Source organism: Mus caroli, chromosome 13 (genome assembly GCF_900094665.2).
Source record: "Mus caroli chromosome 13, CAROLI_EIJ_v1.1, whole genome shotgun sequence".
Classification (NCBI taxonomy): Eukaryota; Metazoa; Chordata; class Mammalia; order Rodentia; family Muridae; genus Mus; species Mus caroli.
Genome location: NC_034582.1, coordinates 106,508,630 through 106,522,374, shown reverse-complemented (window position 1 = coordinate 106,522,374; position 13,745 = coordinate 106,508,630). Strand labels below are relative to the sequence as shown.

The following is a 13,745-nucleotide window of genomic DNA, read 5'->3' as shown; positions in this document are numbered from 1 at the left end:
GGAGGAGGAGGAGGAGGAGGAGGAGGAGGAGGAAGAGGAGGAGAAGAAATGAATGAAAAGAAAAAAGAGTCTTCATTTTTAACAAAATAGTATGAAAGGACCAGGGACATTGTCAGTGGTAGAATGTTAGCCTAGGATAGGAAAGGTCCTGGGTTCACGCCACAGCACCACCAAATAAAACGATACTCAGTTTTAGTTATGGCAGCTCATGCCTGTCATCCTAGCACTTTCTAGAGTTGGGGGTATTGAAGCAGGAATATCATCATGAGTTTGAGGCAAGCCAGGCTACATGGAGCGAAACAATCTAGAAAGGAAGGGAAGCCGTCTGTTAGTCTCAGTGAGTCATTGGAGATTTTTACTGGCAGTGGAAATAATATAGTTTATTATGCATTTTGTAAAGATGAGAATAAACAGAGGGCCCAGAACTGAAGAAGCAGGATGAGATAAGTGAGTGAGGTCAAGCAACATTCTCTTTCTCCCATAAGGGTCTGAAAATTACTGAAGGAAGACCCCCAGACTCAGATAGCATGCAAAGACAGAGTGTTTATTCTGCAGAAACAGCCATTCTCCAAAATGGCCACCCCAGACCAAGGCATGCAGGCCTTCTTATAGGGAACCAGAGGAACACTCTAGAAGGATTAGGTAATCTCTAACGTGATGTCGTGGCCAAAGCAGCGACATCAGTATAACTTTGATTGGCTACTATGTTAGTTCTTATATATTTAGAGAGTGGTTAGGTAATCTAAAATTTTGTTGGTGGGTGCTGGGAAGATTACAGGGGTCAGCTTCTGATTGGCTTGTACCAGGTGGTCAGTGGTCTGCATTCCTATGTCATGAACATTTAACTACAGGATAAGATAGGACTGCCCGCCACAGATGACTCTCACTGGAATAAGATACTTTCCCATTCTTGTGGTTATCCTCAGGCTGTTCTTTGGGTGGGGGATTTATTATCTTGTTATGGATTTTATGGTCTGTTCCTGGAGGTAAATGCTTTGCTCTGTTCCTCTCCAGGAATACTTTCATGACAATATACTTCATAACGTTTCCAACATCTGGGTAGAGCCAGATGTCCCAAGCTATGCCCAGTCTGATTACACATTCTAACAGTGCCTTTTCCTGACCCTATTTCTTTCTTCCCCCTTCCCCAGTCTCTCCTCTAGTACATACTTACATTAAGACTCTCTCTTGGGATCTGCATCAGGGGAACACAGATTGCAATTTTAACCACCATGCCAGATACTTATTTGTTTTAGGATAAGAACTGTGCTTCCCCTAATATCCAGATTTCCAGTATAAGACACTCTTCTCAGTGAACAATGGTGTGCCAGTAGGACTCTGACCAGTACAGCTTCTGACTTAGTCTTCCTAATTATAGCCATTTTTGTTTAAAACTAAATTTGTTTAAACAAGCAAATTTTGTTAAAAACTAAATCACTCAAAGACCATTTTGACAAAGTGTGTCTGCATTCCTCTATAAGCAAGCAGTTTATTTTTCTGTATTGTAAACCCAAAACCATATTATTTTAATGGAAAGAACTGTTACTGTGAGTGAGAATGCAGAAAGGCCTTCACAATTATGTTAAATTTTAAAGAATATAAAGCACATGAAATTCAGCTAGAGAGGAAAAATAAATTCCATTGGTCTATAGTTCTAAGGGAAGATTGTAGTTTACAGCAACTTATATATTTCATAATGATTCAGAAGATGAGAGTTCATAGGCCAAAAGCTCGAATAAGTGGTTAAAGAGAGAGACCATCTAATTATTCTGGTTTGATTAGTATAGGTTAGCTGTATCTGTCAGTTTATAATATTTCATTCTGTAAATACAAGTACATGCCTGTGAAAAATAAGATCTTTAAAACTATGAATACCCAAATATTACTCTCCAACTTTGTCTTAAATATAGTATTCCCATTTTTAAATTTCATTCTTTTATATAGAAGGCAACTAGATTTGTCTTTTTGTCAACTATGTAAGTACCTTTTAACTGAAAAATGGATAGTTCTTTTACATTTACTATAATTACCAAGAAATTTAAATTTATTTTTTCTCACTTTTTATTATATGTTTGTGTGTGTGTGTGTACATACATGATAACCTGAATCTGATCCCCAGATGGAAAGAGAGAACTGTCCCCTGCAAATTGTCCTCTGATCTCTACATGCAGTTCCTGGCAACTGTTATTCCCCCCAACTGCCACCCCCCCCACCAACAAATACAAAGTTAATTAATTAAAAATTTAGTTTTACTTTAAAATATGTATGTACATTCAATTAACAACCATTTTCATACAAATTTTAATAATTTCTCAACTTTTTAAAAACCTGATTTTGTATGATTGGTTTTGTCTTTATTTCCATATATTTCCTTTTCCTTTTGTTGGGGCAGATGCATGGCAGTTCATTTGCTGAGGATCTATGAGAGGTAAACTCCTTCAGTCTTGTATGACTGAAATGGTAAATCCCCCCCCCATTGATAGTTGATCTGGGTATAAAAAGGCTTATTGAGCTAGGTATATTGGCTCACACTTTTAATCCCAGTGTTAATTCAGCCTAATATTTAGTTCATAAACAGCATATTGCCAGGCCAGTGCTTTCTTTTGTGTTTAATTTCAAAACAGAGAATATTTGTAGTATAATAGTCAAGACAGAGGCAGGAAGAGCTCTAAGTTCAAGACCAGCCTGATCTACATACACAGAGATTTGTAGGAGAGGCAGGGCTGCATAGAAAGAGCCTGTCTCAAACAAAAACAACACAAGTCTTATAGATTGATGTTTTTCTTTTGCACTGTTTGTTTGTTTGTTTCTAGTGCCATATTCTGTTTTCAGCAAGGAATTTACAACCAGAACAGTAAGTAGTGTAGATCAGTAACATTTCCATTGATAACATCTTTTACTTTGAAAACATTTTCTTCTCTGTCTGCAGTATTTTGCCATCTAACCATAATGTATCTAAATGTAGATTGGTTTTCACACCTTAAAGTGTTTTCAACCTGAGACATAACATCTTTTTGCTTTAGCTTTTGGCTCTTCACTGTTCCTTTCCAATCTTCAACACCAATCATGGAAAGACAATTTTCAACATACTCTTTCTTCTCTTTGAGACTTTGTCTCCGCTGACTCTTCAAGAACCGTCTATGAATCCATAATTCTACATCTGAATCCAGCCTAGGGTTATTTCCACTCCTGGATATTATATTTCAAAATCATAATTTACATTTTTGGAATTTTTAGCTAGCTCATTGTCCCAATTCTTTGCTCTGAATACCCGTCTTTCTGTTCGCACACATGTATTATTTCTGTTTAAAGATTTAAGTTTATGCAAGTTCCTCAGTTTCTACCAAAAAAAAATCTCTAGAATTTTTAGTAGAATTACACTACAAGTATACATTTATTTTATTTTATTTTTTAACATATGCTTTAGGATGCTGATGTTCAGTCATATTGTCGAGTGAAAGTTGGTGTGTGTGTGTGTGTGGGGTGTATTTTGCATTGTCTTCCCTCTCGGCATAACATTCTCAATTAATGGTTTTTCAATTTTCTCCATTAGGTGCCACCTGCTCTGCATAGCTCCTAGCGTAGGACAGGAATCTTGCACAGGAGTTGTTTTTTTTTTTTTTTTTTTCTTTTCCCCAGAGACTAGAGATCCAGCCAAAGGCCAGCTTAGTTCACTGGACAATGTTGGTAGGTTCCCCCTAATCCCAAAGCTCTCCTGAACCATAGCCCCTGAGAGAGATCTCAGCATCCTTTCAGACATGCAGAGGCTTGCCCTGTCCTAAGCCTGCCCCGTCCTTTGATTCTTGTTCTCTGTGGGGCACAGATTCCTTGCTTCTGATTCCCTTACAGAACCAAACCTTAGCTCTAACAGCCTTGCACAGCACAATTACCTGTCTTCCATTTCGTGAAGACTGCTCACAAGGATATTTATTTTGTCGTTTTTAATCTGACACTTCCTAAATTTTGCCAAGATATGTGTTTGCAACAAAAGCAATCACTTAAGAGCTGTCATATTGAGCTGTTTGGCAGAAGTCTGTTATGATTTCAACAACAAGCATGCTTGCAATTTTTCCTAAAATACAAACCAAACCAGCCAACTAACCAAAACAAAACAAAACAAAAACAACCCCACTTTAAGTCTTATGACTATCATAGCCATGAAATAGGAACTCATTTTAATTTATAGTGAATAACTTTGTATTAAATTTTTTTGAGTTTTTTTCTAATAAATTTTTGTTATCTCTGGAGACTCTTAAAAATGTTGGTGACAATGTGGTTTGACAATAGTAATTTTGGTTCTTGAGTATTGTGTTATAAATATTTTCTGTTTTTAAATTAAACACAAAAGAAAGTACTGGCCTGGCAATCCACTGTTTATGAAGTAAATACCAGGCTGAATATTTTAAGTATAAAGTTAATGACAGGTTTAGAGGCCCACAAAAAAAAATATATGCCAAAGATCTTCCACTTACACAGTAGGATAGGAAGAGGAAATTTAGAATATGTCTGTCTGTGGAACATTTGATCAAACTTCTTCCAATACTATCATTCTTTTCCAGACACTCCATCAGGTGAAAATGAGCAGTTCTCAAAAGCAAGTTTTATTTTTATCTTAATAGTTGATGTCAAACATGTCTGAAAAAAATCTTTCTTCAATTTTGCTTATTTCACATTTCTGCAGAGTTAAAACAACAACAACAACACATTCTAAGCCAGAAGTGTTAAGGGAACACATTTCTAATGCCTGCTCCTCAGGCAGAGGCAGGTGGAATCTCTGTGAGGGTTGGCCAGCCTTGCCTCCTTCCCTTTACTTTCAAGCCTTTGCAATTGGCTGGGGCTCTGCTTCCTGCTCTCTTTGGTTTGTCTTTTTCCGGGGGCTGGCATAAGATGTCTTCTCTGCCTCCCAGACATCCATCCATATGGATGTCTTTCTAGCCCTTCACATGGTTATTTGCAACCAAACTTCTAGTAAAAAATCCTTGCGATTAATTTGGTAGACTTGTGTGATTTGTCCTTCTCAGATCAACTTAGGCCAACAGAACTGAGTGATCATGGGTGGCACAGGCGCATCATTCATCATGACCACAGTTACTGCCATCTTCCCTGGGCATCTGTATTTAAGCAAAGCTCGAACACACTAGCAAATGATAAGGGGAGAAATATTTTCTCTATTAGACTGCCAATGCTTTCATCCATTAAAGTGGGGGAAAGTAAAATTAACATCAGGCAACAACTTTTCTAGCCCGTTCTCCAGTTCAGGTTTATATTGTGCCCAAGTGACAAAGCCATACTTCTAAATATCTCCAGCTCCATGGCCCATGCACACTTCCTTGTGTCTCAGACAGGAAGTATATTATTTAATCTTCAGTTCCCAAATACCTTCCTAGCATTCAACTTTAAAGCTCAAATCCATCCTCAGATTTTTACCCTTCTTTTGCCCCGTATACAACTGGTCACTAAATTCTTGTTGGTTGTGTCACATAAGCACCTTTAAAATATGTTTTTATCCTCTGCTACATATGCAGCTGGACCTATGGGTCCCTCCATGTGTACTCCTTGGTTGATGGTTTAGACCCTGGGATCTCTGCTTGGGAGCTCTGGTTGGTAGATATTGTTGCTCTTCCTATGGGGTTGCAAACCCCTTCAGCTCCTCCAGGCCTTTTTCTAACTCCTCCATTGGGGACCCAGTGATCAGTTCAATGGTTGGCTGTGAGCATCCGCCTTTGTATATGTCAGTCTCTGGCTCCAGCCACATATAGCATAGAATGGCCTTGTCCAGCATCAATGGGAGGAGAGGCCCTTGGTCCTGTAAAAGCTTGATGCCCCAGTGTAGGGGAATGCAAGGGTGGGGAGGTGGGAGTGGGTGGGTGGGTGAGTAGGGGAGCACCCTCATAGAAGCAGGAGGAGGGGGGAAATGGGATAGGAAGTTTCTGGGGTGGGGGTGGGGAGAATCAGGAGAGGGGATGACATTTGAAATGTAAATAAATAAAATATCCAATAAAAAATTTAAAAATATGTTTTTATCACACTAAAGTCCCAACAACAGCGTTCAGAACTACTCATCCTGTTTCTTTCTATTCTTCATCCGTTATGTAGCTCATCATTACCAGCATGGCATCCTTAGCTCCTGTGTGCTACAGAAGAAAGTCATCGCCCATCTCGGAACAGCACCAACGACTCTCTGCAGTTCCTATTGAGCCTTCCTCTACAGTTTCATATTACATTTCTCTCCCTCCTGGATTCATTAGTCATGTAAAATATCTCAAAATGCCCCCATGTGCACTGACCTCACAAGTTCCTATGCTTTTGTTCTTGTCTCATTGCCTCCTCCCTGGTAGACATTCCTCCTAACCAGACTCCTCCAAAATCTCGGGTCAACTTTCCTGACTCTTCTGTGAGTCTGAGTCCCTGGTAGACGTGTACCCACCACCGTTCAGACTCTTCCTACTCTTCCTCTCTGCATCATTGCCTCTCTCTCTCTCTCTCTCTGACTCTCTCTCTCTCTCTCTCTCTGACTCTCTCTCTCTCTCTCTGTCTCTCTCTCTCTCTCTCTGTCTCTCTCTCTGCCATCTTTGTCTGGTTCACAAAAGGTGCTGGTAAATATAGTGGGTCACTCAATCAGTTGGCAGACAGCTTGTGAAACAAAGCTGGGTAGATCAGTAGAGACATGAGTCATTAATTAATTGATTCATTCATAACTACACAAGTATGTGTCTTCCAACATGTGTGAAACACAGGCCAAATTCTTCAAGGGGACGTACAATGACCTCCCTGTCTTTAAGCTTAAGTTCTGTTTAGTCTGGGAACATAGAAACAACAATTCGAGGTAATTCTGAAACCAGTTCACTATCTTAAAGTCCTCTTTACAGAGAATGTTTCCGTTTCCTTTTTTTCCCCCCCACTTCGATGTTTTGGATATTCCATGCAGGGTCTCTTTAGGTTTTGACGGAGTTGTGGTACCTTTTCTCTGGTCACTGTCTATCTTTCACCAAAAGCCCATGTGTGCCGTGGCGAGCTATAGCAACAGTCAGGTGTACACCCCTGAGAAATGTACGTTCTCTGTGCCTAAGTTGCAAACAGCAGTGGATTTCTTGGCCATCTTCCCACCATCTTAGGCAATACCTTTAAATATCAAAGGTTATTTCCATTTCACCCCCTTCTCTCTTCAGATTGAATGAAAAACAACAACAATAAAAAAACAAACAAGAACTAGGAAGGGCTTGAGCTCTGGTCACACCTATGGAATTTCCTTTTAGTTTCTTTTTCTTTTTCTTTTTCTTTTTTTTTTAATTGGCTATTTTCTTTATTTACATTTCAAATGTTATCCCCTTTCCTGGTTTCACCTCCAAAAAACACCCTCCACCTATCCCTTCCCCCCTCCCCCTGCTCACCAACCCACACACTCCCTGCTTCCTGGCCCTGGCATTTCCCCACACTGGAGCAAAGAGCCTTCATAGGACAAAAGGTCTCTCTTCCCATTGATGTCTGACTAGGCCATCCTCTGCTACATACGCAGCTGGAGCCATGAGTCCCACCATGTGTTTTCTTTGGTGGTTTAGTCCCAGAGAGCTCTGGGGGTACTGGTTAGTTCATATTGTTGTTCCTCCTATAGGGCTGGAAACCCCTTCAGCTCCTTGGGTCCTTTCTTCAGCTCCTTCACTGGGGACCGTGTGCTCAGTCCAATCGGCCCACACCAGTCAGAATGGCTAAGATCAAAAACTCAGGTGACAGCAGATGCTGGCAAGGATGTGGAGAAAGAGGAACACTCCTCCATTGTTGGTGAGATTGCAAGCTGGTACAACCACTCTAGTTTATTTTTCCCTTAAACTCAAGACACTATATTTCACTTTGGTCTTGCCCCCCTCTCCCCCGACAAATTTTTATCTCTTTTATAGTTAATCCAAAGTTAAGTAAGAGGTCTGCTCCCTGGAGATCTGGAGTTTGGGTTGACAAAAGACACTTTCTGGAGGCTTAATGGTTGTTGCAAAAGAGCAACTCAACCACTACACAAATAAATTATCAAGGTGGTTTCTCTCAGCTGATGAATAGCACAAAGGCACCCCCTGTAGCCAGAAGGGCAAGGTGCAAAAAATATTCTAGGCAAAGGAGCACAGAATGGCAGTATTTGCAGCCCTGTATGTTCTCTGCAAAGAGGTCTGCACCCTCATTAGCCCTCCAGGATGGTCTCGACTTACATTCCCTGATATGTAAAATATTGTAGTTTGGAATAATCCACAAAAGCTCATCTTTGTTTTGGTCCCAAATAAAGATTTGGTTCCCAAGTTGTTGTGAAATCTTTAAGAGGTGGGCCTCAGAAGGAAGTCAGGTCGTGCCCTTGAAGTGCATACCAAGACCTCAGCCACCTTGCTCTTGAGAAACACAGGCCTCCTCCATTACGTTCTCCTGACATGATCTTCAAGACTATCAAAGACCTAAAACAAGAGGGTCAAGAGACTCTGGAGTCAAACCATTCAGAAAACAAACGAGAGTGTGTGCGCACGCACGCGCACACACACACACACACACACACACACACACACACACCAAACAAAAATATCACTCTTTCCTCTCTTTGAGTTAAGTATCTCAGTATTGGAAAGGTTGCCCAACATACTCTAATTTGAAATTTGACAAGCAGGTGATTTACTGGGCGGTCCTCTCATTGTACCACATTCGGAATGGAAGGAGAAGGATAAAGGAGAAGCCGGTTCATGACTCTCTCCACAGTGCCTCAGAGGAACCTGCTGGGAGTCCTAAAGCCAGGAGAACCGTCCAGAGCTTTCCAAACCAGGACAAGGGAGCTGGGTCTAAAGACATTTGCATGCATGCAGCCACACACAAAGATTGTTTTCAGGAGACATCCCAGCAGGCACAGCGGAGGGTACCTGTCAGCTGGCAGTCCATACAGCAAATGGGCTTCATAGAAGGTTGGGCCTTTCAGGCCAGCACTGTGACACTATATCCATTCTTTTCATCTTCTGATGGCCCTCCAGCATACCCTGTCAATGTTTCCCACAGCCACAAGCTCCTCACCTCCCATGACTGTGGCTGAGATGTGTCAACACCCTGCCAAGCACAGAACAACTTCGGGCGCAAACTTGCTCAATGTTGACCAAATACCGCGACCCACACGGAGGCAACACTCAGAGAAACCACAAGTGAGTGTGAAGGAACTTGACTTGCAAACTCAAAATAAACAAAGCATATTGTAAGTCTTGGAAACCAAAGAGAAACGAGAGTCAAACAAATCCCAAGATGGGCAGGAAAGAGTCTAGGGGAGACAGGATTTCTCAATTTTCTGGTCAGAAAGTAGAGAGACCTTGTGGTGGATACTTTTCTTATTTTTGTGATAAAATAAGTAACAAAGTAACTTGAAGAGAGAAGAATGTGTTTCAGCTGGCAGTTCAACATGAAGGAAATCATGGCCTCGGGAGCTGCAAAGCACTGGTCACATCTTTTCTTCAGTCAGGAAACAAGAGGGTGTGACAAACAGTGGTACTTGGCTTTCTCTCTTCTTTTTACTGACTCTGGGACCCCAGCCGTGAGACAGTGCTGCCCACCTTTGGGGAAGGTCTCCCATTTCATTAACGTAAGGTGCCAGACTCTCCCAGAGGCGTTGCCAAGGGTGTGATTCCAAATCCAATCAAGTTAGTAATAAAGACTAAGTAGGCATCAGAGAACCCCGTAACTAGAGTATTTGGATGGACAGAGAGGGTTCTGCTCATTTGATGAGTTTGGAGCACAAGAATGTTAAACTGAGCCCCCACATGGTAGCAGCTCCAACAAAAATAAATCAGAAATTCATCAGTGGTGCCTGCTCTCCTTCTGCCAGAGACTGGCAGATCTAGACAAGCTTGGGGCAACAGGATCAGGATTCTCAGTCCCTACAGCTCTGCAATCTCCAGTTGTTTGGGGGCATCCTTCTTTCTGTTGGGAGTTCAACCCCTCTCTTCACCCCAGGCAGGCACTGAGTCTGCCCAATCACACCATGTTCTAGAACATTTCTTGTGCAGCGATCAGAGAAGTTCTGCGGTTATTAGATTGGATGTCATCCCTGATTTCACCTAGTCCTGAGACCTAGGGAATGAAAGAGATGCTGATAATGTATTGTAGCGTCTGGGTGCAGCCAAGCTTGTGGCCAGCTGGACCCGCCTGTGCTATGTGAGCCAATCAAGACGCTTCTCTTCTTTGACTGGCATCGCATCTCAGGTAAATCCATGGTAGCTTGAGAACATCATTAAGCTGAGAGTAAATTCAGTGTATCTTACTTGCCAAACACTGTCGCCTAGCAACACAGTACATCATTGTCACCTAGCAACACAGGCGACATCAGGAAGCCTCAGCCAGTTCTCACTGTGATCATGGGGCTGGCTACACACTGCAGTCGTTAGGCAAGCTATTCTACCCACAGGCATCAGTATACCCATCTGAAAAAAATGGGCATATAGACAGCCTCATGATGTCAAGAGAATTAACAGAGGAATACATGCAAAGCACTCAGAGCATGTGCAGATCAAGTACACAGTAATCATTAGCAACTATTGTGAGTAGTATTGATCATTTATTACTACGATTTTCATTTTTGTGGTGCTGGGGATTGAATCTAAAGCTTTGTGTAATCTAGGCAGACAGTCCACCACCGAGCAATATTTCAAGTCCTATTATTATGATGATTACTGTTATTTTTAAGCAGAACTCACTTGATAGGCAGAAGGGGACAGTGAATCTAAAGAAGGTGACAGAAAAGGAGAAGATAACAGAAGGGCCACAGAGAGGGAGAGAGAAGCAGTCACCTTAGCTCCCATAGGGCAATGCATGCCTTCCGTTCTGTATCTTTATAAAGGCCCCTATCCATCTTACTGTAACCTCTGTTTTTATGTGTTTTTAGGTGGGTTTCTGTTCTTTGCAACCAATAAATTCAAACAAAAGCATCACACCCCAAAACCACAATGCCTGCCGCTCAAACCAGGAGGCCATCTTGATTCTGTGTGAGCTCCGTCTTTCCTTTTCTACAGTTTTGTTGTTGTTGTCCATTCTTTCAATAGCTTACAGACATCCATAACCTGGAAATATTAAACGGAAAATCTCAGAAATAAACGGTTCATAGGTTTTAAAGTGTATGTGGTTCTAAGCCCTAGGACCAAACTTCACCCAGTCCCAGCCCATCCTGGGCATCAGGATACAAATCACCCCTTGCTCTAGCTCGGCCATGCTGCATGCTACCTGCCCACTAATCACTCAGTAGCTGACTTGATGAGCTGAGCTGTAGTGTCACCACGCTTTATATTTAAACACCCCTTATTGTATTTAGTAATGGCTCCAAAGTGCAGGAGTGATATTTTGTTCTTTGTTGCATTATACTGTTACAATCATTCTATTTTATTAAATTCATTGTCTTTGCTTTCCTATTATACCTAATTTATAAATCACACACACACATATATAAATATATATATAATTATATATATATATATATATATATATATATAATTAACATATGTAGGAGCTGATAGTATCCCTGGTATCAGGACTCCTTTAGGGTCACAGAATGCCTCTCTTGTAAAGAAGGGGGACAGTACCCTACTTTTCTTCCTTAGACATCCATCTTGTGCAAGAGCAAGTCAAAGACAGATGCATCCATCTCTGCTGACAGGTGCCAGCATCATCCCTGACACACAGCTCCCTTGCTATCTATGTTAAGCAAGGATTCTGGTCCAGTCGTGTGTGGGAGGATAGTGGGGATCCTCTCCACCTCTACCTCCTAACAGCAGGTAATCCATTCTCTCTCCTGGGTTTCCAGGATTGCCTTGCAAATGGGAAGAGAGGCTCTCTGGTGTGTTCTATTCATAGAAAACCTTGGCCTCCCTCCAGGTCTGTGTCACATTGTTTGTGTGGAATGAGGATGTGCTTGGCTTTTTCAGAATAACAAGCCCAATGTTTTCGAGTCATCAAGGGAAAAGTTTTTTCCCACAGCATAATGAGCGGAGTCCCCTTCATCACACTGAAGGTGTGTCATTCCAAAAGCCACAAAGAAAACCTTCCCTAAGAAGAGATTCTCAACGCTTTAGCATTCCGGAGCCTTGGCCAGTAAACAACATGGTCTGGGAAGATTTGCCGGGTGCCCTGACCCAGGTTCTTCCCCAGGAAATGGAGTCCTGCCTGCACGTTTTTCTCTCCTCACTTAAAAACACACAGAGCACCAAGGGAGGCAGCTGATTCTGTACCCAAGGAAAAGAACACACACACACACACACACACACACACACACACACACACAGAGGAATTGAGGGAAATTTCTAACCCCACTTTTCTCACCTGTTGTGTCTTGAAGGCAAGCAAAAAAAAATTCACACTTGTCCTGTATTTTGAATTTCAGAGTTACAGCTACTGAGGGGCACACCCTGGAACCCCTGTGCTCAGGATAGCTCTCCTTAGAGAAGGCATTAACTTAGCCAGTCCTTCCTAATTCATTCTTCTTCTCTCCCCTCCTCTTCTCTCTCTCTCTCTCTCTCTCTCTCTCTCTCTCTCTCTCTCTCTCTCTCTCTCTCTCTCTCTCTCTTTAATTGGCAGACACAACTCAACTCTCAGTGGCTTTGGACACATCCCAAACTGTAATTTACCTACAAGGAAGAGTATTCGTCTCAGTTAAGCTGATCACTAAAATGGGCTACCTTCCCAGGGGATAGCATCAGAAAGGCTGGAGCACAGAGCAGTGTTTACCAAGCGGTCAGCACCCAGTGAGTGTGGGAGCCATCTGCCCCTCACCTCCCTTCAACCCTAATTTCCCAAGCCAGCCTCTTCAACAGGCCGTTTTTTCCATGTTGTGAGCCCACACCCTACAAATAAATTACATTTTTGTTTTTGTGTTTGTTTTTGTTTTTGTAGAAGTGAGTGGAAGTCAGTATTTTCCCTTTGTTGATTCATTTTACTTGCCACCAAAGAACCATAAAAACCGACTCGGCGTGCTATTGCATTCTCTAGTGTTTCCGGTTTGTCCCGCCTTCTCAGTATCTCTGTAGGGTCAGGGACCAACCTCCAACTCTCCAACTGTTGTGTTGTGCACAGTGGATGCTCCGCTAACGAGGTCACCTGCCTCACTACTAAAGGATTAAATAGCTTCAGACTCCCTGGCCGCTCTCCTTATGTTTAAAGCCGCGGGCTGTTTTGATAGAAACCGACTGGGTTCCTTTTCAAACCCCTCCTGATAGCCAGGAGAAAGGCTTCGGGTATCTACTTATCTCTTGAATCTCGAATCCTCGAGGTAGCTCCGGTGCATAAAATAAGTAGAAAGTAAACCAAGGTGAGAGAATTCCTGGGTTATTTTCAAACCAAAAAAAAAAAAAAAAAAAAAAAACCTTCACCTTTGCCAAGAGAGGCAGGAGTTCCTGAGCAGGCCAGCATTCCTCGGTTTCCTTCAAGCGCTGGGACTTTTCTAAACGGAGCTTAGAATGCATTATATTAGGAAGAATCCTCTGAATAAGCTAAGGGGAAGCCACAGAGGAAGCAAGCAAAGTCCCGAAATAAAAGGCAGGAATAGAAAAACTAAAAATAACGCGCAGGGGCCTGGGCCACATCTGCAGGGCTCCCTCACATTCCCCTAAGCATTGTATTTTTTTTTTTTTTTTTTTTTTTTTTTTTTTTTTTTGGTTTTGTTTTCAGAGGTCTATGCTAATAATTGTTTGGAGAACTAAATAAAACACTATTATTTGTTTTTAAAAATAGTCACCCCTTTGTAGAACTGTGAG

At 41.9% G+C, this 13,745-nt stretch overlaps 1 protein-coding gene across 1 annotated transcript in view; it reads left to right on the top strand.

Annotated features, from left to right (window-relative positions):
- The first annotated feature begins 10,396 nt into the window (after window positions 1–10,396).
- The window catches only part of Gzmk (granzyme K), a 57,068-nt gene continuing 53,719 nt past the window's right edge, over window positions 10,397–13,745 (top strand). The window contains exons 1-2 of the mRNA XM_021180761.2: window positions 10,397–10,543; window positions 12,571–12,737. The gene's annotated coding sequence lies outside the window, so the exon portion shown is untranslated. The remainder of the gene's footprint in view (window positions 10,544–12,570; window positions 12,738–13,745) is intronic.